At 32.8% G+C, this 24,012-nt stretch overlaps 1 pseudogene across 1 annotated transcript in view; it reads right to left on the bottom strand.

The window, feature by feature from the left end:
* Window positions 1-409: 409 nt before the first annotated feature.
* Window positions 410-24,012, bottom strand: part of LOC143244759 (uncharacterized) — a 72,859-nt pseudogene continuing 49,256 nt past the window's right edge. The window contains exons 10-17 of the transcript XR_013025301.1: window positions 20,927-21,009; window positions 19,933-20,167; window positions 12,746-12,876; window positions 11,799-11,905; window positions 11,307-11,409; window positions 10,089-10,231; window positions 9,498-9,675; window positions 410-1,655 (exon numbers count right to left, since the gene is read on the bottom strand). The product of XR_013025301.1 is annotated as an uncharacterized LOC143244759 (transcript). The remainder of the gene's footprint in view (window positions 1,656-9,497; window positions 9,676-10,088; window positions 10,232-11,306; window positions 11,410-11,798; window positions 11,906-12,745; window positions 12,877-19,932; window positions 20,168-20,926; window positions 21,010-24,012) is intronic.

Below are 24,012 nucleotides of genomic sequence, written 5' to 3'. Positions count from 1 at the left end.
GTTTTTATTTCTGTATTCTCAAGATGGCTGGTGTGGATATTAGCATATTAAAATAAAGTACAGAACAACATTTGGACCTTCTCAGGTCAACAAAAAGTTAACTTCAGGTTAACCTGAAGATGACATAAAATGGTTGAAACATTGTTCTGCATTTCATTTTAATTAAAGTGCTAATACCCATACCTGCTATCTTGAAAATACATTTTTACACCAAGTGAGTTTCTCATCTTCATGAGTCTTCATTTCTGTGTATATGTTAAACAACATTAAGGTATGAATGTCAATAGTCTGAGCTTTACAGATTTAAGACGAAGCCTAAATTCTGGAATATTATGAGCATTTATTTATATTGGTATTTGTTTCTTGTCTGTGAAGTTTTTTGATGGCATTAACATGTTAAGGTTTGACTCATTTTAAAGTAATTTATTAGAAAATGAAGTAAAACAGATATTTTAACCAAGCATATAGCAGTACAAATAACTGACATTTTTTATATGAAAATATTTATGTAATAATTTCTTGAAGAAAGTACAAAGTGAAAGAATAAGATGAAATTAAACAATTAAAACATTAAATATATTATCTAAGGTGAATTAAATATCAGAGAAAAGTTGTCTTAAAAAAAAAGGAATGCAATGACTGTTAGATTTTGGGCTACACTAAATATTTGTTCCTGAATAAGATCACCAAGAGACTTTGAAAGCTAATTGCTTAATCCAACTAATATATTACATTTGATTTTCCAGCACGTTTGTACAACTAAGTAATCCAATGAAAAGTGAGCTTGAATATTTAAAAATGAACTAGTTCAATATTCATATACTTTTTAGCAAACTCAAAAAAGTTAAAAGGAAATTTAAATCTTTTTTTCAATCATTCTTGCACACAAATTAATTTGTTATAATAGAAAAGTTGTGACTTGTACAACCACATGCAAAGAGAAGAAATGTCTAGAGGAAATGGTAGAATGATCACAATAACTTTGTTATAAACAACCCAAACTGTTATTAATTCTCCTCAGAGTTGGCACGACACAGCATATACAAAACCAGTCACTTAAATAGCATTGGTTCATACATTAGACTAGAAACATTTTTTTTCACTTATAAAACTAACTTGACAAGTAATATAACACCTGTATCAACTTTGTACACATAAGGAAATTTCCAAAACAATGTAGCATAATCACCTTGGAAATACAGATAAGCCTGTCTCAACTTGTTAATGGATGTATTCCCAACCTAGCTTTTGAATGGTTGACAGGAAAACAGTCTCATGTGTACAGCTATTACATAACTAAATAATGTTAGCCATAAAAATAAACTATTTGCTGAAAAAGTATAACAATAAAAAAATCCATGGATAAATTCAAAGTGAAAGTAAACAACTGATAAACAGAATCCTTCCTTCTCCCTTGCAAACATGCTCAGGTTGGTTCAATCTCATGAATACCTGAGGTGTATCTCCACCAGGCAAGTCTGATAGAATGCCAGTTTCTCAGTACCAAGGATAGTTGGGTGAAACAAGTTTCAGGTTGTGTCCAGTCGTATGGTTCTGAGCTTGTAGCGGTCAGCTAAAACACAGGCAGCTTCATTGGCTCCACCACAGTAGTGAGACGAAGAGAAAACTGTCAATAGTTTGCCTTTTTGCTGCACCTGAAATATGTGTAAAATCACATCATAAAGTATATACAACATTATCGCTAACATTTTCCTACACTGAAAATGTATTTCTGATCAATTTTCATGCTCAGCCTTGATCTTCCTACTTACCCTGACAATTTCTCATGGTATATCTGTGCTGTAGCATGTAAATGAGCATGCAACAACCTTCCACCAATAAGGAGTATGACATCCTTCTAGTACAGTTGACTTTCTATGAAGGACTCTATATGAAGTGGCATTGATAAGGGAGAGAAACAGGAGGTATAAAACAGATAGTAGAATAAGCATAAAGGTAAAGATTGGCCCAATCCTTACTGAAGGCACCCACTGCCAAAACTTAAAGATGTGTAACTGGAGACCAAAAGAAGGGGAGTCTGGCAATACTGATGGCCAATGCATCAAGAAGAGGAATACTAAACAGGAAGCATAGCCACAAAAATATGGAGAAGGTCTCTTGCTTCTCAAATAAGTAAAATCCTGTCAGAACTAGATACCTGATTCATTAAAAAATTTAGACCAACTGGAACCAGATAAAACATTTTGAGATCAGGCCCAAAAAAGCAGATCCAATGTTTAATATCAAAACAAATGGGAATGGGTGCCACTTGTTGGTGAATGTAAGAGACAATGGTAAAATTGTTGAAATGGATAACAACCAAATGGCTTCAAATTAAAGGTAGAAAATAATTCGAGGCCTGACACATGCCCAATGAACATAGATATGACAATCCAGATACGCTTCCTATCTTGTAAGAAAAGCATCTGTAAAAAATTGCAAACTGGGAGAGGGAGGAGGCAGAGGAATGACAACTGAAGTGTTGTCTCTATCAAGACACTAGGCAAAGTCAACTTATAGGAAAGGAGAGAGGAGGATAGTATAGTCCAACAGATTCTTAAAGGGATTCCACTGATTGTGGAACACTGATGGAAGCCAATGCATGTCTGCACAATCACAGAGTATGAGGGCTTCCATAGAAGCACAAGTTCTCGAAGGAGAAAGAACCAGGGCACACAGGTAGAGAAGGAAAGAAATCAAGAGCATGTTGAATTTAGACAAAGAGAAGAAAGATAGACCATGCTGATGTAGGTATTGAAAAACACTACCAAATGGATAAATTACTGAATGTTAGTGAGATAGGACTTCTCCATCTTGATAAATTATACTACACACACTGCCTCTTGTACAAGAAAATGGGAACTTCTGTGAGAGGCTTGTTGAGATGGAGTGAAAAGTCATCTGTATAATGATGAAACTGCAAACCCCAAGTGTAGAGATGGTACGAAAAGGCACTGACCACACAATAGAATATAATTGGTGTTGATGCCAGATCGAAAGAGCACAGAATTTAAATATCTGACCTCCTGTGAACAAACCAAAGATAAGGATATGAAGATTAGCATCTCATATGTTGATCCTAACTATTCAGAGACCTGGAGTAAATAACCAAGGAAGGGTAATGAAAGACTGCATGGTGAACCTTAAGAGGATGACAATATAATTTCGGTTGGTTGGTTTGGTATTTTATGATGCAAAGCAACTAGGCTATCTGCACCAAACATCTAGTAAAAAGTTAAAATTAAAGTAAAATTATTAAAATTCATAAAAGGAAGTTAAGGTAAAGCAAAATGAAGTTTAATTTTTGAATTAGAAACATAAATAGCATTTAATCCAATTTTTACATCTAGTGTACAGTGGTAAGAGAAAAACTACAGTAATACAAGTTGTGAAGGACTTTTCTCTAGCATAATTGTAATTATCATAACTCACCAGGATGATTAATGGGTAAGTTCAAAAATCAGCATTAGTCACCTGAAGTTGGCCTTTCCAGTCGTGGTTTAAAGTTATTTGACATTATGGCCATTTTCAAAATGTAAAGTAATACAAGTTTTAAAAGACAGGTAGCAAAATTTTAATTATTATAACTCCCTAAGATGACTAACAAGTAGTTCAAACGTCAGCGTTAGACACCTGAAGTTGGCCTTTCCAGTTCTGGTTTCGAGTTATTTGATGTTAAGGCCATTTTCTAATTTCAAATTGATGTAAATGCACTTTGATCCTTAAAAGGTAATCACATTATACATTAGACCTTTTTTTTAAATTAAAAAAACAACTTAAATAGGATTAAATGACCTTTAAAAACTATAAACATTTCTAAGGTGGACAGTGTCACCATCGCCAATAACACTGTCTAATGTTATGGATAAACCTTGGGAAAAAACGTTTTTAAAATGGTGCCATCATTGAGAGTCATAATGATGGCAAGACAGTAAAATTTGGCTTATTGTGACCCGAGTGCTATACAGACAACACACAGGTGCATCAGCCCCAGATAAAAGAAAACAATGAATTGAAAAACTGTGACCAATGCATAATCTAGTTAGGACAACTTCCTCTTTCTTATCCTTATGGATGCAAGAAGGCCAAAGCCCAATAGAGGGTTTTATTTGGAAAAGCTTGTTTTCACATTGCTCACTCCAAGTCAACTGCCAACTGGCATGTATGGAACAGCCAGAGCAGACAGATTTAGCTGCTGTGTCAGCAAGCTTGTTCAAGCAAATACTATTGTGGTTTGATATCCAGAAAAACTGGATAGAAGTAGATGTTAAAAAGAAATGGGCCAGTTAGTTTTGAATATCAGCAAGAAAAGAGTGAGAATTAACATGAAGCAATTCCAGGGTCAGTAGAAAACTAAGCAAATAAGTATAAATAGTGAAATTTTAGTACTGCTTAGCTTCTATGTGATCCAGGACAAGAGAAACAGCATACAGTTCAGCAAATAACAGACAGTATTTCCAATCAGGAGTATCTCCTTTTCACAGATGACTTAAAGGAAGGTCACATTTGGGGACTGTAATAAGCCATGGTGGGATGGGCTGACCAGTGAACATAGCAATGCTATCCAAGGACAGACCTAATTCATCCAACTGCCTTGGGTACAAAGGCCAAAAGGAGCAATGGCAGATTGGTTGTTCTGAAAAAGCATGGCCCACTGAGGAAAAAAATATAACCCAGGTGGGACGACGTGGTAAGGATTGAAGTTCTGTAGCACACAGTGAAGACAGTTGTAAACAGCAGAGGTGTAGAGGAGGTTCATGAGACTCTGTGTATAAGCCTGGAACAGGGGAAGTGCAGAAAGCCCCAGTGCAGAAACAAAATCCTTGATGATGAATAGGGTTGAGCAATTTTAGGACCAATGGCCTGGCAGAGCCATAGACCAGCGATTCATATTCAAGTTTTGATCGAATAAGAGCACAATATATTTTTAGCATGGAACCAATGGACCAATGGCCTGGCAGAGCCATAGACCAGCAATTCATATTCGAGTTTTGATCGAATAAGAGCACGATATATCTTTAGCATAGAACGTCGATCTGCTCTCTAAGTGGTAGAAAAGAGAACACAGAGGATGTTCAGTGCTCTTGTCCATTTGATCTGTAGCTGCTTCATGTGTGGTATAAAAGTCAGGTTACAGTCAAAGATAAGCCCCAAAAACTTTGTCTCAGGGAGCACAGGTAGCACAACTTCACCGATACAGAGTTCAGGATCAGGGTGAATACCCCATTTGTGGCAAAAGTGCATGCAAATGGTTTTGAGAGAAAGAAGCTTAAACTTTATGCTGTGGTCCACTTCAGGAAATGATTGAGGGCAGTCTGTAGCTGCTGCTCAATATACATCATGTTCAAAGACTGACATGAGATGTGAAAGTCATCAACAAACAGCCCATTCCTGTAGAAAAGATTGGGAAAGTGTCAAACCCACATGAAGCTGAAATCGCCTATCCATTAAAAAATGTTTAAGAAAAATGGGAAAATAGCCACGTAACCCACATAAATGGAGATCTTGTAAAATGCCATACCTTCATGTTGTATCATAAGCCTTCTCAATGTCAAAGAATATTGATACAAGATGTTTTCATTTGAGAATGGCTTCTCTGACTGACATTAAGTTGAAGCAGGTGGTCCCCACAGTGGAGTGCTCTCATCAGAACCCAAGTTGGGTGGGCGAGAGAAGGTTGTTTGATTCGAGGAACCAAACAAGATGAGCAGTAACCATCCTCTTTAAGATCTTACAAAGCCACCTTGTAAAAGCAATTGGTCAGTAGTGTGAAGGAAAACTGCTGAAAGGTTACTGTATCGGCAGGTTTCAGAAATGTTTCCTGTAAGGAAAGACATACAGGATGGTAGGAAGCAATCAGTGGTTTGATGCCATCCAGATAAGAATGTGAACCTCTACAGTTCCATTGTATCGAGGTGGCCATTTTCATTTACGTGCAGGTGAATTGGGTGGAGAGCCCTTCTGTTTACAACCACGTCTTTTTTCTTCATTGTCTTTATTCAAGGGAGGTCTGTCAACCTCCATGGATTCTGCCCTGGGTCAATTGGGCAGGTCTTTGTTGTTGGAAGAGGATTCCAGCAACTGAGGATGTGAACAAATGATCGTTTTGCATCTTTGGGTGGGAGAAGAAGGTGTACCCAAAGAAATGCCCATACCCAGAATGAAAGGAAGTGGATCTTAGGGTTTGCTGGAATGAATGTTAGGGACAGAGATGGGTAATGACATTGATTCATCAACTTTTTTAACCATGGGGGCAAAAGATTTTTTCATTTAGATTGAGAATGATTCTTTTGGAGGCACAGAGAGACCTGACTGCACTCCCACTGTAGTAGTGGAATGAAGGGCAGCAGCATACATCTGAGATGAAGTGGTAGACAGCAACTTTCAAGCCTCAGGGTAAGTAATGTTTTGAATTGTCTTCAAATGCTGCAACTCTTTCTTCCAACCATTTAGATAAAGAACAAAATTAAGATGAGTAAGATCCATTGAATTCGGTGCAATGAGGGTCTGTTTCACACTCACAGGCATGATGTTTCTTGCTACCGCAACGATCACATGTCAAGGAACCACGACATGACATTTTCGAGTGACCTAAATGCTGACACTGGAAACATCTGAGAGGGTTTCGAATGTATGGCTGTACCATGCAATTAAGATAACCTGCCTTGATGGCATCAGGTGAACATAGTGATGTAAATGTAAGAATGAGGACACTGGTCGACATCGTAATTCCATCTTTGCAAGTGGAGACACGCCTCACTGCAGAAACTCTTTGGGTGGAGAAACCAGTGAGAACCTCTGACTCGGGGGATATTCTTCAAATCCCTCTCAACAATAACTCCTCGTGATGAATTCAAAATAGCATGAGGTGTAACCTCAACAGGTACATCCCCAATTGCCTTTGAATGCAAGAGGAGTTCACTGTGTTGAAATGTGAATGTTTCCACCAATTTCAGCAGATCGAAGCTTCTTTACTGCCTTTGGAGAGGCAGCAAGTCCCTCTAGTCCCTTCTGAATGAGAAAGGGAAACATTTGCCCTAAAAATTTGCCTGAAAGAGAATGTACTATAAGAAAATGAGGTTCAGGTGTTACAGATGTTGAAGATTGCTGCTCAAAATCTTCAAGACGTGATTGTTTATCTATGAACTGTTTTTCACTATTTTATTTAAGTTTTTTTTGGAGAATCCATAATAATAAAAAAAGGAATATTTCAGTGCCCACTGACCCCACCCATCATGGATCCCTATGAGGGGAAGCACTACAATGCCAAACAAGGATGCTGAGGCAATGCCAGGGTTTCATGAGCACTATACCCAAACACCAGCATCAGGTACAATGTCCACAACATCTGTTGAGAACATCCAACACTGGTACTTGGTTGACCCGAGCTCAAGTGGACCACCCAACTGATCCTAGGGGACCACCCCAAGGCTGTCCATCTATAGGAACTTAAGGCCAAAATGGTGTGTTAGAGTTGGACCCCTCAACCACCAAGATCCACTCCTCACCTTTACGTGTCACCACGCATGGCAAACATATGGATGAATGTTTAGATCCCAGAGGAGGTAAACTGAAAAAACAGAACATTCCCTGGGAGGTCCCCTCATCACATACAGGAATCTACACCAAGGGGAGTGTAGGTTGGACAAATTTATGACAAGATGCTAATCTCCAGATATCTTGGGAAACCAAAAACGACCAGGAATAAAATACCAAAAACTGTGAAATATCTGTTTGATAGTTTCCTTGTGCAAAAGATCATGAACTGATTCCAAGAGACATTTGCATGAAATGGGGTCTCCAAGAGGAAAAAGAAAATCAATCATGAAAATAAAAGAGCAAAAAATTAAAGGAACAGTCCTTATATTAGAACATCAAGAACCCAGGAATCAACAGAGGCTGACACTAATAATCAAATACACAGGAACAGGTGTACAGGGTAGGAGAAAAAAAATTAGAGGCACGCTGACATATTGTTACATGCAAGACTCCAAAGGATCAGAAATACCCCAAAAGACACTGGAATAAAAAAGTGGCAAGACAGAAGTCTTACAAATAGGAAGTAAGTAGGCATACAAGACATGAAGGAATCTCTGCCAAAGAAATATCAACAATAGAGGAGTCATGGTTAAAGAGAAGGCTGAGGAAGATAAGTGCACTAATGTGAAAGAATAGCCTTGAAAAGGAGGTGAAAGGAAGAGATGTTATAGGTAACATACCTGGGCATTCCTGTCCATAAATGCTAAAGAAGGATGAAGGAAATCCAGAGAGTTAACACGAGATGGTGTATAAAAGGCTGTCCAAATCCTCTTTCTCAGGACCCAGAATCCCACAGAAATGGGAGATATGGCCGAGGTTCCAGACACAGTTGGCCAAAATAGTTTACAATTCACAGTGCATCATGGCAAAAACCTCCTCCTGAAAAATTCACAGAAGTAATAAGTAGTGGTAGATTAGTAGTAACCAGATCTATAACACTATGTAACAAAATTTTTACTTTTCCTTGTTCCTAGGCAGGAAGTGTTATTTCCCAATTGTTTATGCCTAAAGTAAATGGAAAAGACCTATTTTTCTCTTCAAACTTTGCTCTTGTAACCTGAAAGCATATAATGAAAACATGTTGGGAGACTATATTTGGGGGCTGATACATTAAAGTGATTTACATTACAGTCACAAATCTCAAAAAACTAGTCACTTCTAAACATTTTTGTGTAACTTTAGTATAAATACATGTAAATCTTGATTCATTTTGTTTTATTCAGACCTTATGTAAATGAAAATGTGCAAATTTGTTCGTTTTTATGTAGAAAATAGGTTAATTTCTAAATTTCATTATCCAGGTCACAAAAGCAAAGCTTGAAGGGAATAATGGTCATTTTCTGTACATTTACAACATAAGCAATTAAGAAATAACACATACTATCCAGGAACAAAATTTGTGTTACACAGTGTAATAGAAGGTAGTGTAGTTAAGAGTCCATTTTGTGGAAATGAAAAAGAAAAATATTTCACAAATATTAAGTAAGCAGCAAACAAGTGACAACAAACTAAAAAGTGTGAAAACACATTATAATTAACCAAAAGTGCATGCAAGAACTGTAAGTACAGGAAAAAAGCTGAGCATGCCTGCACACTTGAATGCAAAATAGAGATGAGATTATAGCACTATATTTTACAGACAGTCAGTCACACTAGGAGTGTGTCACACTTCTATTGGTATAGGGTTGTCACATGCTCATTTGCATGTTACAGAGCATTTATATCATGAGAAATTATGTGAGCATCAAGGCTAATGGTGAGCAAAAACTGCACATATAAAGGGCAGCACAAATTGAGAAAACTATTTGATAATAGATAGATTATCAATTTGGAAATAAGTAATAATACTGATTCATAAAATCATCAAATGAATGGCTGAGACTGCTTTAACTACAGCTTTCACAATTCTAATAATGTCTTGATAATCTATTGCCTACATGAATGCAAGTTCACATTACCTGGAAGCCAGTCTGCTGCACTTCATGGGCTCGAACCACATGAGAAAGATTGTTCCTTTTGAGAAAGGACTCCAGGGCATCAGCACTAAAAGTATGAGCTGTACCACGTTTTTTATTGTCAATGAAACCATCTGTGTCCTGCAGTAGCTTTTCTTCCTCTTCTGTCAGTGTCTCCTGGCTAAGAGGAATACTTATCTACTGTGGTCAATATTTCATCTACCAAATTATATTAAGACTTATCCTAACATAAGAAAAAAATCTCAACACAATCAATAAGGAAAATGCAACCTGACCAAACAGAAACAAATCAACAACAATATTAACATAAGTTAAGGTTATAAAACAAATACCAACTCAAAAGAAACTAAACTTATAATATACAACTAAGAGTTAATCAGGTATGATATACCCCTTTGGTAACTAACTATGAAAGACATTACTGATCTTAATTTAGATATGTTGAACTATCATTACCTTTATAGCCCTAAACTGGCTATAGACATTACTAAAGTTAACTCAAACCGTTTTAGTAAAACCTTCATATCACACAGTTCTTCACATATAAAATATAAAAGCTGATATGTAGCCAACCTAATAGGATCACTCCACATTAACTCCCAGGCCAATTGACTCTGCAATTCTGGGTTTTGTAGTGGTGTAGGTATATCCAATATGACTTCAACTAAACCTTCTCCAAACCAGGGAGGTGGAATACCTCCATGTACACAAAACACCTGAAGTATAAAATAACAAAAAGACATGCAGGAAGAATAAAAATTTTGTTCACAGATCAAACTTAAATGGGACAAATATGCCTAGTCATTCTTACGCGAAATATCAAATATTCTCTCATGCAACATTCAGCCTAGTTTTAGCTATTTCACAAAGTTTTCATATTTTTTTGAGTTCATATAAAAATGATACACACAACTTTTATAGGTAGATGAAACTTTATAGAATGAACAGCAACTGACTGTTGTGTACAAATGTAGAGGATGACGTTTCTAAAGTCTCCCACCTTAAAAGGTAGAACTAATATGCTAGATATTCTTTGTTATGAAGTAGATGATTCAATAATTACTCTTTAAGGAAACTCTGCCCATGGACAAACATTTTATTATAAATTCTTCACCAGGTAGGGGTTGGTTCATAACTACTTTTAAGAAAGGTCAACCTAACAATTGACATATATATAAATGCAGTAGTTGGTTCATTAATTACCTTTATTGAAGATTTGCCTAGGGATCAATATTTTGTTAGAAATTCTTCATCCCATACAAATTGTTTCAGTAATTACTTTTAGGGAAGGTCTGCCAAAGAACTGACATTCCACTGAAAGGTTTTTGTCCAGCAGTTGGTTCAGTAATTAATTTTAAGGAAAATTTACCTAGGAACAAATATTTTGTTACAAATGAAAAAAGGCATCATATATTACTTTCTTACCATTTAAATAGTTCTCCTTACCAAGTTATCATATATGACCCTCATATCAGTAGGAGGTGGTTCTATTTGCAAAAAAACAAGATGTCACATATATGACCCTCTTATCATCTAGTAGTGGTTCTCTTTGTCAAGATATGACCTTTCTACTATCTAGAGGTGTTTCTTCTTTCCAAGAAAAATGGTGTTATATAGGATGCTTCTAATAGTAGGGCTGTCATATATAACCAGCAGAAAAGTAACAGTAATGAAGTAGGTAATTTTTACAAGTACAACAGTTCCAAATTAAACTCATTAAAAGTTTAATTATTTCAAATTGACTTTATAGCAATTATGACATGATTTCTCTTTCAGTTTTAAATACAGTACCTTAGCATCTACAACAGCTGCAACAGGCATCACATCAAAACAAGTGTTGATGGCTTCCCAGACTTCTTCACCCAGTTTCTCTCCAAATTTAAATAAGCATTCCCTATAAGCAACAACAACAGAAAACAAAAAAATATACCAATATTCTCATGCATTCTAAAAATATATTTCAAGGAAATATGACACTAAGTTGATGTTTTAACTAAGAATGTATATAGAATATTTGTAATAGCCACATTTCTGGCACACTGCAACACAGCTACTTTTAGCTACTGCCACCTACTTGTCCTACAACAGGCACTACAGCTCAATTCCAGTGATCTGAGAACATTCTCAAACAATTAAAGCTAAGAATGATTATGTTTAACTTCTCAAAAAGTTAAAGTGAACTTGCAGTTAAAGCTTTGGTACAGAACTTAATACCTGTAAAGACTAAACAGTTTCAGACTCAAATAAACTTACTGTTTATAAAGCTATGATAAAGTACAATACCTATGAAAACTGAACATTTTTTGCACATGCCTAATTTCATGGTTTCCTCACAACAGAAAAAATCTATCAGGTGCAAGAATCTTCTGTGAAAACAGGTATGCCACAACCTGTAAAAAATAATGATATTTTTAAAACAACATAATAATACAAAAAAACAAACCATATTGAATTGTTGATATTTATTTCATTACAAAAGTTAATCTTTATGGCAATTGTACTCTAACTTCTCTATGTTATTATATTTTAGTATTTTATTATCCTTTGCATCCATAGCATTTAATATTATCCTGTAATAACATTCATTTCTTGTTGTCCTTTATACCAATTGCAGGTAAAGTTATCCTTTAACCATATCTCTAGACTAGCAGCTATATATATTCTTCTATAAATTATTTAATATTGAAAACAAACAAAAAAAAGCAAAGTACATTTGCTTTGAAATAGAATATTTTAAATATTATTATATAGCCTTAATTTTAGCAGTTTTAAATTAACTGTTTCAAAAGTTCTTGAAAAGTTGAAATGTGTACCACTAAATATTTTAAATATTTATTTCAAACTTAATCATGATAGATTGTGAATTATTAGTTTTCACTGAAAGACATCTTTTAGTAGTTTTATTTAAGTATGACTAAAGCTCTCATTGCATTCTGTCGTCTGTTCAGAACACCAGACCATTAACAGTAAACTGTTATTAATCTTATAATTTACTGAAACTACAAGATAGGCATGTCTCAAATACTACTGATATTACTCTCACTAAAATACTCTTTTTTCAGGACCAGTTTTATTAATTTATTTTGAAGTTAATAATTGAATTTACATCTCTTACATATTTTTTGTAACCTACACTATAACCTAATATTATACACCAATCCCTTTTCATAAATAAGAAAACAAGGTATGTAACGTCAATACCACATATACCTCCAATGAAGAAAACCTACCTCCACACCATACTCTCCACGGTCAATATAATCTCCCAAAAATAAAAAATTTGATGGGGTTAATAAAGGACCCATTCTCCACAAGGCTTTCTCAAAACAGACTAAGTCCCTGAAATTCCCATGGATATCTCCTGAAAGAGAACACTTCCTTCTATCACAAGTCTTATTAGAGTTATATCCTTAAATAACTAACATTCCCTTATATTGCTGTGACTTTCTCCTGAAACAGAAAATACTTTCTTCTATTACAAGTCTTAATATACTTATCTTCAGAAATAAACTTCCTTCTATTACAATTCTCATATTTATCTCCAAAAATATAGAACATTTCCTCTTACTACAATTCTTTTTGTGATTACACAGACATGCAAATTTAAACTTCATAAAAGTTGTTTTGATTTTAATAATAGATTTTCCATAATTCAGCAATGCAAAATTTAAAAATAATATTAATTTTTGTTTATCATGTTAGAATTTTTTACAAATGGGAAAGGGAAAAAAAAATCTTATTTAGATCAAATTTACTACAAATACAACAAATATCACAATGAGTAAATAATATTGAAAGAAAATGTCAAATTGCATGGACAAACAAATACTATTCAGAAATAACATGTCACATAGTTCATTAAACATTCATATAATAGCAGCTCATTCTTGTGAGATTTACAATGATTGATAACTCTCTCTCAGACTACAACTGGTCTAGAGAAACTTATAACCAGCAGTTGTCAATATTTTAAGCATAACAAAATGTGACCCAGTTTCAATGAAAACGATTTACTTACATAAATGCATATATGACAGTTAGTGAATAATCTGTACATGATAGAGAAAAATGGATATTTTGGGATTCAGTATACAGAAATTACTGTAGAACAAATATTTCATAACAATAAAACCATCGTAGGCCTATTTTATCTTCCAAAACAGAGAACACTTTTGTCACGAGTTTTCTCTAACAAAAGTTTTTTTTGATAGTTTACACATCATAATACAGAATTAGAAACCACTGAAGATGGGAAAATGCATTCACATAAGAAAATGAGATAAGAAAAAAAGTCATACGTTTGGTTCTTTCAATAACAATTTGACTGAACATAGCATAATGCATAGGAACAAATTACTGTTAATTATATACACAAGTTGAACAGATAAAATGTTCTTTCAAAGACATGGTATTTTAACAAATAATCACATCTGTAAGTTTTTGTTGTTGTTGTTTAAAGAAGTTACCCACTAATAACCTATACTTTTGAATAAACTGATCAACAGAAACTGAAGTTTTTGGTATCCATGGGAAAAAAGAAAAAGATTTCAATATATATAGACATATTTTATTATTTTACGGAAATACTGTTATCAAGATACTTCGATTCACATTAAACAATATAGTTCAGTCAACAGCAAAACTAGATCAAACAAGCAAAGACATGAAGAAAAATTTTTATTGAAATTGTTCCATCTGTATAAATCTATATGCTTCAACAAACAGCAAAAACAGATCAAACAAGGCATGAAAAAAAAACATTCATTAAAGCAGTTCCTATATGCTTTAATTATCTGTAAAGCTGGATCAATGGGACAATTCCAAGATAACAATTGCTATAGAAATCATAAATATCAGCCGAACAAAGTACACATCAATTATGTGAGTAATTTTAATACTACAGCAATTGGTTGCAATATCCTATAGATTCATACAAGGTTGTATTAAGACAAACATTTCCAGCTCAATTCACACTGCTTATAATATCATATACATTAATACAAGCTAGAATTGCATGAGGCAACTTACTTTCAGTTCAGTCATCTTACTGATAGTGATATTCAATGCATCAATACAAGCTGACATTTACTATATAGTTACAGGATGTATTTCAAGTGGCATATCATATAACCAACAAAGTAACCATGATATTAATCAGACAATGACTTTTGATAATGTATGCATATCATCACAAAACTACAAAACTTTTGAACACAAAAAAAACACAACAGATTGTTTAAATAAAATATTTTTATTACAATTGTTTGTAATTTTGCTCATGACTTCTGGTACTCAGTAATAAAATAAATTTTCAATGGATAATCAACATTATAAGAATAATATTCCTCGTGTGAAAACTATTTTCATTTATGTAATCTCCAAAACCTCCTCAATATATACCAAACATTTTTCTTTCAGTTAATCCTTATATTTTCTTTGTTATTTTTCTCAGTGTACTTGACTAAAGGGTACAGATAAGTAATGAAGCTATACTGAAAGGAACAGCTGTAAAGAGCAAATTAAATTAGTTATTTTAGTATAGATCACAAAGTTCCAAAGTACTTATGTTCACAGTTTATACTTCTAACATTTTTAGTTCTGTTTCCACTTTATATTTTACTTTTAGCAACACACTTTGAAACTTGCCAAACTTAAGACAATGATTTACAACTTATGCCATTACTGTTTTAATGAACAAAGGTGAATTACTTCTGAGAGAAAACAAACATATGTTTGGCACCACTTATCTCCTGCTTTAAAAATGTAACAGAATTTATTTGCTTATTTACATGACTGTACTTGCAATGTGAATTTCTCAAAGAAATACTTTCAGTGTGTGTATAAATGTTTATGGTATTACTCCAATACAATCCTATAAACTTTAAAGATATATAGGTATTAGCTTTAAAACCTTTAGGGGTGTTTAAAATTTAGCAGGACAAGTATACAAAATAATTAGTGAACATGCTTAGCAAATATTCATCCTATTTGCCAATGTTTACACATCAACCAATATAAGTAATACAAGAACCGTCCATTTTGTGTTGGCTAGCATTTCTAACTACCTTATTCTAGATTGTCTTACTATCTAGAAATAAGTAAACATTATTTATAATATATATAAAATCTGTTCAAAAGTTTAAGCACATAGATGTTCAAAATCTAGTGTAGCTGTTTCTGTAGAGTAATATTTACAGCTTCTGAAATCTATGATGCATTTCAGAACGTATTGTAATGTACATTTATTTTTCTTAGTAAACTACTGTTTTTGGTACCTCTGTTTCCTGCTCTTCAGGCAACTTTCAATAGATGAACAAATGTTGGATATAAAATGTAGAATTGGTTTCCTCCAGTGTCTATCTAAGAAACCTGACAAGTAGAATATTCTGGCAGAAGCTTTGAATGGATACTTTTTCAAGTTTAAAATATACACAGGCAAGGAGGAAGAAATGCCAGCTAAGGGTCTTGCAGATAGTGTAATAATGAGACTCAAAGATAACTACAGTGGACTACAGCACAGTGTTTTCATGGACAACTTTCACACTTCCCTTCATTCATTTAAAATTATTTTCTGTTAGAACTTACACTTGTGGGATATGCAGAAAAGACTATTTCCCATAAGAACTGGTTGCAACAAACCTACATATGGGAATCACGATTTTTTTAAATGTGGAACTCTGACATCTGTAAAATGAACTGAGAGATGAGACACTTATGCCCTTCCTGCCTCGGTAGTGTGACAACTGTGAAAAGAAGAGGGGACATGTTACAAAACCTTGGCTGTGGACAAGTATATAGAAGTGTGGCGTGGGCCTGAATGACAAACATATAAACTACTGTTTCACTGGATTAAAAAAAAAGTATATATATATATTTTTTTTACTTTAAACTATTGTAAAAAATATAAACCAACCAGCTGGCATTGCCCCAGAAAGCCTCAAGAATGGAAATGATCAATGGTCTTGTTCAACCTTTATAACAAAGCACACCAGGTTCTTTTTTTATACTAATATCAAAAACTGTGTAGGACTCTTCACATGTGAGACTCACTCTTGGCAAGTTGAAGTCAATAAAAATAAATAAAAAAGAGATGGAGACTGCTTTAAAATCATTAGGGTACAGGTGAAATATAAATTCTGTAATGAGTTTCTCTGTATAAAACATTTAAAACAATATCACTCTGGTACTGTTCTTCAGGGACTTAAAAGTGTTACTTAGTGTATAAGTAACATCACTGAAATTATAACATTTAATTTTTCATATTCTACTATTATAAAATTTGTCAAATTAAGTTAGTTATGAGAGCTTTTAAATTATTGTTTATGTATTTTGCAAACATTTGAACAGTTACATTTTTCTGATCACTAACAAATATCTCAAACAATAGCATCTTCCCATTCATGATTACTTTTTATAAGAAAATAATATTTTCTGAAACTGCTACACACTTTCTTACTTCATAATTTTATTCCGAAAATATTTTTGTTCAAATTTTTTTGACATATACAATAATGATGCCCCTTTTAATGTCAAGAGTAGTTGTATAATTCTATGTATCCTATTATCAGTAGAGTTTTTAGGAAAACACACACACACTCAGAAATCTTCATTCAATGAAAAATTTATATGCACAACTTCATATTTTCTGAAAGTTCTTACCACTCTTGATCCTTTTATTTAGTATTATCATGTGTAAGCATTTGTATAAATCTTATATATTAGTTTGTATACATGTTTTCTGAATTGCCAAGTTTCTAATTTTGTATTATGTGCTTTTATTCTCCACTCAGTGTTATAACACAAGTTCAATAGACAATTACACTATACTTGTCTATTGGCTTACAAAGTAAAAATCTCTTACTCTTCTCAGTCTTTGTAGTATTTTGTAACATTTTGGTTATCATAAATTACATACGTATATATACACATTATTGCTCAAATTCTTGCATTTCAGTTATTTTTCTTAAAACAAGTAACATTATACATAAAACATATAGAAAACAATATTTTATATGAACAATGTTAACAAAGTTTTAAACTTGCATGTCATACTCACCATAGCAGTAAACCTTGTTGAATCTTGCACATGGAAAAGGTAAATAAAATCTTTTCTTTTCATTTTTATATATGCATTTTGAAGCATCAAAAATGATAAATTACTAGATTGTTACTACAAAAAACAACAAAACAAAACAGTAACTTAGCTAATTTTCTAACAACGCTACATGCAAGTCTAAAAATAATGTCATTGCAGCACAAACTATTGCCTTGATCATCATACTCACAACTTTCCAACAGCATTATGACAAGTCTGTCAATAACTTAGGAAGCTTGACAATATTTTAAACAGAGCTCTTATATACCTATAAACATAACATTAGTTGAATAGAGGGTGGTATTCAAATTCACGTCAAAGTCTAGTGGGTAGGAATGGCACCTGTCATTAGTAAACAAAATTGAGTTCCTGTGGCAAGGAGAAATTAATCCCAAAAAGTTTTAAAGAAGGATGTGTAAACAAAACAATTAGCCTAATTTCTGTCTATACATAAAAGTACAGTGCCTGTGAAGAACTATTTGACTTTCAGAATCATAAAATTAAGATTTTGTGAACTCATGAATCACCTGACAACAGAACTGAAGTTTGGGAATCTTACTTTAAGGTTTCATTTGAAATGAAGGAACTAGAACTTACATATATAAAACTTTTAACTATAATATAAATTGGCAAATATTTATCACAAAAACTGCTTAATTAAATTTTGAATGTAACTCAGTAAAACATTGTGACATGTACAGAAAAGGGTATTCATAAGAATAGGGTTAAAAAACAAGCACTTCACAAAACTATTTAAAACATATATGCTTCATATAAATAAGAATACTTTTCTAAATTTCTACATGTAAAACAAAGATGAATGTAACTAGAAGTCACTAAATACAGTAAAACCTGTCTAAGCTGGAAACTGCATAAGGCAGAAACCTGTACAAGCTGGAAATATCAAAATCTTGCAGCATTATCTTAAGATTTCTCTTATAAAAAGCCCTCTACGTGGAGGAACCTGCATAATGCATATGAAAAACTACCTTTCATCAACCTCATCTATAAACTAGTAGGATTAGAACCTGAATAAGGCAGAAAAATCTTTTTGATTAAATATTAATTTCTTATTTAATTAATAATATCTTTAAGTATTCATAAATTCTTGTTTAATTAATAATTAGTTTAAACTTTCAAATGTTCATTTAGTCTTTCTACCTCCACCTACAACATCAGTTCTACAGCCACTAGATGATGGAATTATACAGTGTATAAAATTGAAATACAGAAAATTGATGCTTCAGCACATTATTCCAAATATGGACAACTGTAAGAGAGCATCTGAAATGGCCATGAAAATTGATGCGTTAGATGCAATTGCATTTTTAAGTCATTCAATCAAATACGTAAAAGATGAATGCATAATAAAGTACTTTTGAAACTGTGGATTTATTCTTGATAATGGCAGAGATTGTAGAGAAGTTGTTTGCTGTGATGATCCTTGTGAAATCCAAACTCTCATTGAGAAGTTTGATGCAGGTGATTCTGTGAATGCAGAAAGTTTTGTGATGTTGACAAGAAGGTTTTAACAGAAACTGATGAAACTGGTTTAAAATCTATAATAAAATTGCAACATGGTAACAGTGTAAGAGATTCAGAAGATGAACAAAATGGAAAAGATAGTGAGGAAATAGAAATTCCTACTTCACGCAAGTGTTAAGTTATTTTAACACTATCAAACTGTATGCAAAAATGAAGGGGGAAAATGAACTTCATGAAAAGGCCATAGAATTGGTATTCTCTTTTAACTGAATGACAAAGCTCATTAAATAAATGAAACAGCTGAAATTGGACACTTTCTTCAAATAAATTTACTATTTGGTCTACTTACATATATTTTGAATGTCCATTTTTGTTCTTATTCTAATAAATATAGCATAAACAGTATAATAACATTATTTAAAAACGTCTTACATCTCTCGAGTCAAGCAAGCATTACATTCTGCTAAAAAATCCTGTATAATTAAGGAAATGTATGTTTACTATGCCTATGCCGCAAAACCTACTTAAGCCGGAAATTTTAGTCAGTCCCATGCAATTCTGCCTTAGACAGGTTTTACTCTAGTAACATCCAACCTAGTACGTGCTTTAATTTTTTCCTACCTTTAGAAAATGTATAGTGTTAAGTTAAAAGTTGAGGTCTAGTACTTAACAGTATGTGTTTTACATCACATACATGTTCACAGAGCTATTTAAAAAACAAACTCTTCAGGAAAATTTGCCACACACAATTATAAACTATGCAAGTGAGGTATCACATTAGTACGTTTTTAATTTTGAAGTGACTTTAGTTACAGCACTTCAAAAACAATGACTCACCCAATATATAGGTGGGAGAGGTGACTTGCAGAAGTCTGGGCTCTTGTGACATAATCTCCCTGACTTGGTTACAAACAGCCAACAAACAGTGACAGAGAGCATGAATGTCCACTTCTCCCCAATTAAAGGCTTCTTTGACCCTTCTCAGTCTTCCTATTCTATTTTCCAAGTTTTCTTTCCTGATTGGTCGTTCAAAGTAGCGTAATCCAGTGAGCATCTCATTAGCATGTGATTTCTAAAGAAATCTTGAGTGACTAAAACTCTTCCATTCAATAAATTTGATAATCAGCATACTTGTTTTAATTAATACAATGAAATATTAATGCAAACAGATCAACAGATATAAACTGGTATGTTATCAATAAACAATTATTCACACAACTAGCTTTCCATAATCCCACACAGTACTCTGTTCTCACATTGAAATTAAAGTAATCACAAGCAGTACCATATATTCACACAATTAATAATCCTTAAACACAGTCAGTAACCTTTATTCACAAAAACAGTAATCTTCAATCACTGTCCTACATTTATACAACAAGTAATTCCTAATCACAGCAAGTACCTTGTATTCATGCTACTGACACATAACCTCAACAAATCTTCTGTTTCGCAGAACTAGCAATTTTTAACCAAAGCAAGTACTTTATGTTCACACAACTAATAATATTTCACCACAGTCAGCAACCTTTATTCATATAACTAGTAATCCCTAATCATAGTAAATACCCTTCACTAAACAATTAGTAATCCCTAATTATAGCAACTATCCTATATTCACATAGCTAGAAACCCTTAACCACAGCAAATACCCAATACTTAATCACAGTGTCTTCACAGAAGAATCAATTATTCACAAAATTAATAAATTATATGCTCAATCAATAATCTGCATTCATATAATTAGTACAGCTTTCCAAAACAACTCGCTATATTCTTATGTCCAGTGAGTATAAACTTGGTTAACTGAGGTTCATACTAAGGTACTCACTTGGTTAAATGAGTCAACTGATGGTAACCTTTCAAATCTTTGCCTTTCACTCAGATGAGCACTCTTGGTTATGGCTGCTGTTCCTTAGGAGTAAGATTATTTATGCAGTATTAGAAAAGAATAATCATATCCCATCACACAGAAAGACTAAGTAAAATCCTTTAAAATAAGAATAATCATGCACTTCATCATAACGTGTTAGTAAAATTAATACTAACTTCATGATTGGAAAAGTGACTAATGTTAAGCGAGATATTTCATCTAAGCAGAAGAACATTAAAATTACATATCTTCTGTACCACACCTATATTTTCATCACAAATAAAACAAAATTTGAAAAATAAAAATGTCAAGTTCTAACAAAGAAAAACATTTATAGCCTAACCACAGTTCTGACATATGAAAAAGAAAAAAAACAGTTTAGATTATCCAAACCATGAACAGAAACAGAGAAAAAAGAAATGTTTCAACAGCACAAAAAAGTATCATTTCAAGGAGATTAAAAAATAGTGTGGGTTCTCTTAAAATTTAATATGAAAATGTCTGACTATTTTGCTATTTCAAAAAAGCAAAAAAATAAGAATTATTGTATACAATTGATACTTGAAGAAAATTAGAAAAGATACTGCTTATCTTACAGCTTAGAAAGAAAAACAAAAAGAAACAAATTAAAAAAAAACTACTGACGGCATAAAAAACAACTCCTGACATCAACATTTCTTTGTGCACAATAACTATTTGTACAATGTTAAGAAAAACACATTAAATTTTTCAGTGGATAGTATGTTCCATTATGTTTAGGAGATCATAGCCATTAATATTTTGCAGTATTTAGTTTCAGATTTCTAACTTTTATGACCTAACAATCTTCACTCACTTCAGAACCACCAGAGCTCATCTTATGTTTTTAAAATAGTTGTCTGACTAAAACACAGACTATTAACATACAATTAATCTTAAGCAAGCTAGTTGGTTGGTATAATTGAAGGTTAAATTTCTGTATTCAGTAACATAACTGAGGACTAATTTTCTATGAGTGATAACATAACCGACAAATACATCTCTTTGGGCAATACTGTAATTTACAACTAAGTCTCTAGGTGATAAGTCACTCTAGATGATAACTGATGAACAAGTCAGTCTCTGGGTGGTAAAGTAACTAACAAACAAGTGTCTGTAGGTGGTCTCTCTGAGTTAGTTGAATCTTTCTTGAATGTTAACTGAAGATGTTCTCTAGGTAATAAGGTACTATGGGTCTCTATCAGGACGTTTAAAGCTGGCATATTTGGTTTTTTTTTTTTCAAAGTTCTCTCTTTTACCACTAACATGTCAAAAAATACACAAATGAGTTCTGATAGAGAAAGCTAACTGAAAATAACAACTACAAGCAAAACACTTTCAACTGAGTCCTATGGTTTATAACTGGTCAAACAGAAGAGTACCACTATTTTTGTATTTTGGTAACAAATAAAAACTTATTCATATCAAAAACAGTTACAAAGAATAAATAGAAAAATACATCATTTTTATTTCTGGTCCTTACATATACAGTTAATAAGGATATATATATATATATCTTAAAATTATAACAAAGTAAATTTTAAAATAATATTTTTGTTTCCAATAACACTTACCAAAATATAGGACCTGTACTGGGATCCTCATTTAACAGCCTTAAATTTTAACATATTGCATGACTGCAATAGTATTTTTTGGTTACATGTTCACTTTCATTTATAAAAAAGCAGAGATTCTCTATTTGTAAACCTTTTGTGTTGCTATGCATTAAAAACATGTTTCGTTTTTAAATAGTTGCTTAAAATAGAAAAGTAGTTACTTTAGTCAGACTATAAGAGAGAAGTACCAAAATAAATATTGCACATGTCCTGACAGCATTCTGTAAAATTTTTGGAACCTTAATTGGGTCTCAGGTCCTACATATATTGAGCTGAATATCTGGAACTGCCACATCATTGTGCAATCTCTTGATTCCTGACATCAGATTCTTTGTTCCCAAAGTCTATATACCAATGGAGTGTTCTAGTAGTTCTTCTACAGTAGAACTGTGCACCAAGTTTAGTTAAACTGCCATATGTCACTGTTTTTAGAGATGATTGCTAAGTAATGTTTTATGAGTACACATTGCACAATCTCAGGAATATTTTATTGAGAATGATTATGATACACTATAACCAAACCAACTGAAGTTAACATGCCTCAGTCATGTTTAATTTTTCTTTAAAATACTATTTAAAAACAAATTATGAATCAAACCAAAACATAACTTTGTGTTTTAAATACTATGGGTTCTAGAACTATTTAAAAAAAAATTGAATTTATGTATAAAGCACCTGGAAATTTGGGCATCTTGGTGAGTAAGTTCTATTTCTCACACTTGCATGTACACAAAGTTTAAGGAAGGAAACGTTTTGGTTATTCAATAACAAAGCTGAAATTTTAACTGAAGTATTGATTGCACCTTTTAAAAAATATGTTCCACAAGAACAAGATAGGACTTTCTTTTAACCCTTTTGCAGTGGGATTGTGCAATTTATACAATCCCATCCAGAGAAGGATACATGTGCAATGACACATACAGTAATTCTGACTTAACTTATCCTCACAAATACTTCTAAGATTTTTGTTTAAGCTTGTAAGTATCTTATACACAAATAATGGCATTATCCTAATTAAGTTGTTCTACTAAAGGTATGTTATTTACCTGTTGTAGTCATTTGCACTCAAACATCTTAACAGTTTGAGCAAGGTTATTTTATTAATTTCAAATATAAAAATAATTTTCATCTGACAGTTTCAATATATATAACTTCAAGAACCTTCTAAAATGAATAACAAAAGCTTAAGGTAAATATTTATATTTTTTCATTTTCTCTGCTCTATCACTAACTGTATGTGTTATCAATTTACAGCACAATGAAATATTCAATATTAAGAATAGAAAAATTCATGTGCCTTTTAATTTCTTTTTAATCTTTTGGTTATATTTGTAATTTCAGTATTTCTGTTTTCAGATATAGTTAGTTTTCAATGTTTTATTTTATTTTCCTGTCCTTTACATTTATAAT

This window comes from Tachypleus tridentatus, chromosome 2 (genome assembly GCF_004210375.1).
Source record: "Tachypleus tridentatus isolate NWPU-2018 chromosome 2, ASM421037v1, whole genome shotgun sequence".
Taxonomy (NCBI): Eukaryota; Metazoa; Arthropoda; class Merostomata; order Xiphosura; family Limulidae; genus Tachypleus; species Tachypleus tridentatus.
Note: the sequence above shows the minus strand (reverse complement) of the source record. Positions and strands in the feature narration are given on the sequence as shown.